Genomic DNA, 7,685 nt, shown 5'->3' with positions numbered 1-7,685 from the left:
GGAGGCAGGAGGCTGACTTTCCTTGAAGTTTTCGCCTCAAATACCGCCATCACGCAAGTGTGCGTGACTAAGTAAGCAGTTAGCATTATGATATGCCACTCTAACTTTCCTCTGGTTTTTAGACTCCCTTTTTTTTTTTTTTTACTTCAAATCTATAAAGCGCTGGCATCCCATCTTCTTTAAACACACGTTGGAAGTAAAGGCAGAGTAATTGTCCTGGCTTGCTTTCTATTTTTGTGATAAAACACCATGGCCAAAAGCAATTTGGGGCAGAAAAGGTTTATCTCGGCTTACAGTCCGTTATGAAGGGAAGTCAGGGTAGGAACTCAAGGCAGAAACCTGAAGACAGTTGCTGAAGCGGAGGTCATGGGGGGGCACTGTTTACTGGCTTTCTCCCCATGGCTTGCTCAGCCTGATTTCTCATAGCACCCAGGATCATCTCCATAGGGGTGGCACTGCCCACAGTGGACTGGACCTCCTGCATCCATTATTAATCAAGAAAATGCCCCATAGACTTGCCCACAGGCCATCTGACAGAGGCATTTTCTCAGCTGAATTTCTCCTTCTTGGATAACTCTAGCTTGTGCCAAGTTGACAAAACAAAACAGATGAAAAATAAGCAGAACAGTGCACACCATATGAAAGCAGAAAGCAAAAGCAGGGGCTTCGGGCAGGAGATGGGCTAGCTATAGGGAGGAAGGATGGAGAAGGAAATAATAAAGTTGCATATATGTATAAAAACACCATAGAGAAGCATATTCTTTATGTTGTATGCTAACAATATATATTAGAATATATATATTAAAAAATAAAACCATATTTCAGAAAAAGAAAAAACCATGTCAATACTAAATCAAGTTTTTACCCAGCCTGTAGGAAGCAAGTAACATCTTGAGCAAGCGAAGGTCTGAGTGAATGGGTCTTTTTTATTTTGTTTTGTTTTGGTTTTTTTAAGACAGAGTTTCTCTGTGTAGCTCTAGCTGTCCCGGTACTCACTCCGTAGACCAGGCTGGCCTTGAACTCAGAAATCTGCCTGCCTCTGCCTCCCAAGTGCTGGGATTAAAGGCGTGCGCCACCACTGCCCGGCAGAATGGGTATTCTTTGACATGAGCTGGCCATGTCAAAGAAACATGGAAAACTGGCAAAGTCATTCCTCCAGTGAGCTCAGATTGGCAAAGCTGTCTTCCTCTGGTCCAAGTGTGAGTGCTTACAAATGATTCACCAGTGTGTACAAAAATTAGCAACCGCAGCGTCCTCCTCCAGGATGCCTGCAGCCAGAGACTGTTCCCGACAGAGACCTCCTACGGCAGTGTATCTCAACCTTCCTAATGCTGGGACTCTTTAATGCAATTCCTCATGTTGGGGTGACCCCCAGCCATAGGATTATTTTTGTTGATATTTTACAACTGTAAATTGGTATTGTTGTTGTAATTTTGGTATTGGTATGAATTATAATGTAAATATCTGTGTTTTCAGATGGTCTTAGGTGACCCCTGTGCAAGGGTTGGTCAACCTCCAATGGGGTGGAGACCCGTAGATCCTACGGAGAATAGTGTACCCTCCCGCTGTGCTGTACAGAAAAACTAGATGAGGTGGTGATGGTACACTCCTTTAATATCAGCATTCAGGAGGCAGAGGCAAGTAGGTCTCTCTGTGAGTTCAAAGTCACTCTGGTATGCAGAGCTGGTTCCAGGACAGCCAGAGCTACACAGAGAAACCCTGTCTTGAAACAAGCAAACAACAATGACAACAACTGGATGAGGTCCCAGGAATCATCATGGAGATTAGTTTGGGTCTATCAGAGTGTGCACACTACCTTGACCCAGCTTTTCTGCGTTTGTGTGTGTGTGTGTGTGTGTGTGTGTGTGTGTGTGTGTATGTGTGTGTACACTTTCTTCCTTCCTTCATTGCCTGAGCCAGGTCTCCAGACCCAAACTGCAATACCAACTCAATAAGCTGTTAGAGCAACCTCAATCTACACACATTAACATGCACGTAATATTGGAATGTCTAGTAAATGTCCTCAAATCAATGAATTCTTCGGTGCTATATTCTGCCTGCCTCAGAATTTATTCCTGCATCTGTTCCCAGTTTCTACTGCTACTACACATTAGCCAGACCTGGTGCCGCTGCTATATATTATCCTGGTTTTTTTTTTCTTTATATCTCCTCCTCCTCCTTCTCCTCTTTCTCTTCCTCCCCCTCTACCTCTTCCTCCTCTTCTGCCTCCTCTTCCTCCTCTTCTTCTTCCTCCTCTTTCTCTTCCTCCTCCTCCTTCTTGTTTTTTACAGACAGGGTTTCTCTATGTAGCCCTGGCTGCCCTGGAACTCATTCTGTAGACCAGGCTGGCCTCGAACTCAGAAATCCCATCCGCCTGTATCTGCCTCCCAAGTGTTGGGATTAAAGGCATGCGCCACCACTGCCTGGCTAGGATTTATTCTTTTTTATTTTTAATGGTGGATGTGCAGTGGTTACATGCATGTGTGAGTGCTGGTGTACACAAACATCCAGAAGAGGGTGTCAAATTCTCTGGAGCTGGAGTTTCAAGTGGTTGTAAGCCATCTGACTTGGGTGCTGAGAACCAAATTCAGGTCCTCTGCAAGAGCCATGCACTCTTTAACATGGAGCCATTTTCCCAGGCCTGAAAATCAAAATTAAAAATATAAAGTTTGGCCGGGCGGTGGTGGCACACGCCTTTAATCCCAGCACTTGGGAGGCAGGGGCAGGCGGAATTTCTGAGTTCGAGGCCAGCCTGGTCTACAGGCTGAGTCCCAGGACAGCCAGGGCTACACAGAGTAACCCTGTCTCGAAAAACCAAAAAAAAATAAAATAAAATAAAATAAAGTTTGTTGGTTGAGGATATATTCAAACCTACAAAAGGTGATATCTTAGTCAAGGCTTCTATTCCTGTACAAACATCATGACCATGAAGCAAGTTGGGGAGGAAAGGGCTTATTTGGCTTATTTCCACACTGCTGTTGATCACCAGAGGAAGCCAGGACTGGAACTCAAGCAGGTCAGGAAGCAGGCGCTGATGCAGAGGCCATGAAGGGATGTTCTTTACTGGCTTGCTTCTCCTGGCTTGCTCAGCCTGCTCTCTTATAGAACTCAAGACTTCCAGCCCAGGGATGGCGCCACCCACAAGGGGCAATTGAGAAAATGCCCCACAGCTAGATCTCATGGAGGCACTTCCCCCACTGAAACTCCCTTCTCTGTGCTAACTCCAGCCTGTGTCAAGTTGACACACAAAACCAGCCAGTACAGGTGACTACCTCTTTTCTCCCAGAAGCAAGTGCTATAAAAGTAGGCGAAGATCTGTAAAGTTACCCCTCAGCACAGGAGAGCCTGTGCAGCTGCTTTTCTCCGCTGCCTGAGCAGTGCTGACCTCGGCATAAAGGCGTTCTTGAGCTGAGAAGCCCTGCCACTCATCAGCGAGGCTCACTTTGGTTAATTAGAAATACTAAAATAACATGGGAATACTTTTGCTAGCATAAAAGAGCATAAATAAATTATACCGAAGCTATGAGTAAACAGAACATTCACATTAGCATTTCACAATGGTTCCCATCTAAACATTTCAGACTTGAAAAGGCTCCAGAGTTCACTGTGATAGGAGGAAGAACCAGGCCCAGCCATGCTTCGGGTGTATAATCAGCTCTATGGAACAGTCATCATGTTTCAGGGCAAGGGCTTGGTCTCCCTGAAACCTATTTGAGCCATGCTATCAGGTGTGCTTCAATAGAAATAAGATGTAAGTTGCTGACTGACGATTCAGTGTAAGCCTGGAATAAAATTCCCTTATGGCCCACCAGAGAGAGGTGTGAACTACCTTTCTCCCAAGGATTCAGAGAATTCCAGAAGGACACAGAGAGTAGATATTCTCACAACAGGAAGAAGAGAATTCCCCTGGTATGACTTCAACCTCCTCCCCTAAGGGAAACAACCGTGAGCTATTACATACCGGTCAGCCTAGGCTATGTAGTACAACCTTGTCTCAAAAACTGAAACAACCAAATAAACAAAGAATACCCAGTTTTCTGAGATGTCGAGTTTGCTGGCCTGCATCTCATTTGCTACCCTCATCCTCTGTCAGAGCTTACATGCTAGAGCGTCTTATGTTGGTTTACAGGCGATTCCACCAGGCTCCTCCCAGGGACCTAGCTAAGTCATTACCGGCCACTAGGTGTGTAGACTGCTCGCCAACCCAGCTGGCTCTCTCTCTGTTTCCTTGTATTCCTGGCTGGTCTCTTTCTCCCTTTTTCTGTCCTCTCTGTCCCATCTTCTCTGCCTCATGGCTCTGCTCCTGTCCGTCTGCCTCTACCCCTTCTCCAGCCCCTCACTCTTCTCCCTTCCCCCAAATAAACCCCCTTTATGCCATATCTGCTGCATGATGTGATTTCTCAGGCAATACCTTGGCATGGGCCTGCCAGATTACCTCCGCCCCCCCCACACACACACACTGCATTATATTTTTTAACATCCTGGGTCAATATCTTAGACCTCTCTCAATATATAATATCTTTCCTAGGTGATCCCAACTCTCCCTTTTATGATAAGTGAACATTTTAAAAGATTGATGACGGGCTAGAGAGATGGCTCAGCGGTTAAGAGCACTGACTGCTCTTTCAAAGGTCCTGAGTTCAAATCCCAGCAACCACATGGTGGTTCACAACCATCTGTAATCAGATATGATACCCTCTTCTGGTGTGTCTGAAGACAGATACAGTGTACTTATATATATAATAAATTAAATCTTTAAATAAAAAAAAAACATTGGCCAGGCAGTGGTGGCGCATGCCTTTAATCCCAGCACTTGGGAGGCAGAGGCAGGCAGATTTCTGAGTTTGAGGCTAGTCTGGTCTACGAGTGAGTTCCAGGACAGCCAGGGCTATACAGAGAAACCCTGTCTTGAAAAACAAAAAACAAAACAAAGCAAAACAAAATTGATGACAATGAGCAGGCTCAGCAGTTCAGAGCATTCGTTCCTCGTGAGAGGACTCAGGTATGAGTCCTAGAAAATCCAAAATTTCTCTTCTGAAGTTCATGGTGCACATACATACATGCAGGCAAAGCACTCATACATATAAAATAAAAATAAATCAATTTAAATTTTAAAATGTTTGTAAGATTTGTGTGTGTGTGTGTGTGCACGCACACGCATGCAACTCTCAAGCACCTTTGGAGGCTGGAGGAGGGCGTTCAGTTCCCAGGAGCTGGAGTATACAGGTTGTGAGCTGCCTGATGGGGGTACTGGGAATCTAGCTTTGGTCTTGTGCAAGAGCTGCAAGCCCTCTTAGCCACCAATGCATCTCTCCGTTGTGCCTTTTAAATAACTCTCACTGTCATTTTCCATCCCTCTTGTCTTCCCACACAGAAGTCAGAGTGCTCTTTCCAAATTTTTCTTTGATCTTCTCTCTCCTACTCCAATCTACTTGAAAACACATATCGACTTCCCACTGCCCTAAAAAATGAAACAATATTGAGCATGGCCTGTAGAGCCTGGCACATCTTCTGCAGCCTTGCAACCCCCCTCAAGCTCTATAGTCTGGCTCTAGCAAAACATATACAGCAGTTGAGTCTTCCAGGAAGCTGATACTGAAGGGAAGTTATGGAAATAAAAGGTTCCTTGCTAAATGCCTTATGTTCTAGCAGGGAAGGACCAGGGTGGAGGCAGGGTGGATCAGGGAGAGCCCTGAAGAGCAATGCAGACTTGTCAACAGTCTCTGGCAGTTCAATAGGATGCTCAGGAGGAAGGGCAAACTACTAAAGGCGGGGGTGGGGGGGACACTGGGAAGAAATTAGTGGGGGACTGTGCCACTGTTTAGGTTGTTGGCTAGGCCACCTGAGAAGGATGTAACCACTGAGAAGCTGACGTGGAACTGAAAGAGTTAACAGCCAGCCGGTGTCAGCTGACCTGCTCTCTTCAGGGTTCTTTCTTGAAGGGGACTGTCACTTCAGTGTCTGTCACATGGGGTCATGTAACAATAGCCCTTAGGAAACATAATGGATTGAAGGACCTCCCTAAACAAGTGACATTTAAACCGTGTAATTTAAAGCTTTACAGAGAACAGCGAGAGTACCCCAACCTAGGGAAGCTCAAAGCAACAAAGCTGGTAAATTCTTGGAGGAACTGAAAAGGGATACAGAAAATACTCGTGGCTGAACACAACATGCTTGGTGCAATGTTGGCTTCTAGTACACGTTCATGAAGATCCAGCAGCCTCTGCCTCCCCAGCACTGAGATTAGCTCTGAGATTACAAACAGGGGCCACTGTACCTGGCTGGATTTTTTTTTTAAGGTTATTATACGTAAGTACACTGTAACTGCCTTCAGACACACCAGAACAGGGTGTCAGATCTCATTACAGATGGTTGTGAGCCACCATGTGGTTGCTGGGATTTGAACTCAGAACCTTTGGAAGAACAGTCAGTACTCTTACCTGCTGAGTCATCTCTCCAACCTCTGGCTGGCTTCTTATGTGTGGTAATCCTCTTACCTAGACTGAGCCCCCTCCTCAGTCCCACTATGCATATTTTCCATGTGTGTGTATTGGCATTACTTTTATGATTCGGCCATCATTTAAACTTAAATATGAAATATGACTGACACTTCAAAAAACATAACCAAGTGAATGAAATCACCCACCAATGCTGATAGTTGATACACCTCTGATGTCATGTGAGACAGGCTCTGCTGTAGCCCAGGCTCACTATGACCTCGAATTTAATCCTCCTGCCTCTACCTCCCAAGTGCTGGGATTACAGGAGTGCCCCACCAGACCATGCTGTGTGGCCAAAGGTTTAAGGACAAGAATTTGAGTCACTATTCATTGCCCTTCCATGAAGTACTCCTGTGTGCTAGATCAGGACAGCAGGGGGAAGATAAAGTCTGAGTCAAATCTGCTCTCTTCTCTCAAGGGCAGTTTGGCCTTTATCAGCATTTTCCCCAAGCTCCTTCTGGGTTTCATAATTTTTTTCCCTACATTTTATTCTGATGTTTCAAAATTTTGTAACAGCCTTAGGCCTTGTGTCCCTGCTAAGTTTCAGACTTAGCTTTTAAAGCTGAGTGCTGGAGATCCAAAGTCAGAACTTGGTGTGTATGCAGCAAGCCCTTTAAGGGCTAAGCCACTTCACAGCTCCAGGCCTGGTTTCCTGTTCAATCTGTCTGCAGTGTGGTGACATCACCTGGAAGCATGTGAGCATCACAGCCTCACTTGGGGATGTCTCTAATTGACCAAAAAATCCTCCTATGTACAGGATTTTAAGCAACCCATTAGGCATTTGGCCAAGGATCACTATGCAGTCTTAGGTGGCCCAGAAAAAGAGATCACAGAAGTAGGCCTTTATGGAAATGTAACAATTGTAGTTAATAAATAGTAACTTGGAAGAAATGAGCATGGAGGGAAATCTGAGGAAGAGGCACATGATTGGAGCTCTCAGAATGAGGAATGGAAGGATCCCGCGATCACATACAAATCCCCACCAAATGATAGCCACCTCTAAGAAAGGTCTTAGTGAGCTGGGCTGCATGTGCTGCAAATGGTCACCTCTTCCCCCAAGCACCTTCTTCTTGCTAATCTTGCTTAATAAGCTTGAGAACAGCCGGCCAGTGGTGGAGCATGCCTTTAATCCCAGCACTTGGGAGGCAGGTGGATTTCTGAGTTCAAGGCCAGCCTGGTCTACAG

Source organism: Mastomys coucha, unplaced genomic scaffold (assembly GCF_008632895.1).
Source record: "Mastomys coucha isolate ucsf_1 unplaced genomic scaffold, UCSF_Mcou_1 pScaffold18, whole genome shotgun sequence".
Taxonomy (NCBI): domain Eukaryota; kingdom Metazoa; phylum Chordata; class Mammalia; order Rodentia; family Muridae; genus Mastomys; species Mastomys coucha.
This window is presented reverse-complemented; position numbering follows the sequence as displayed.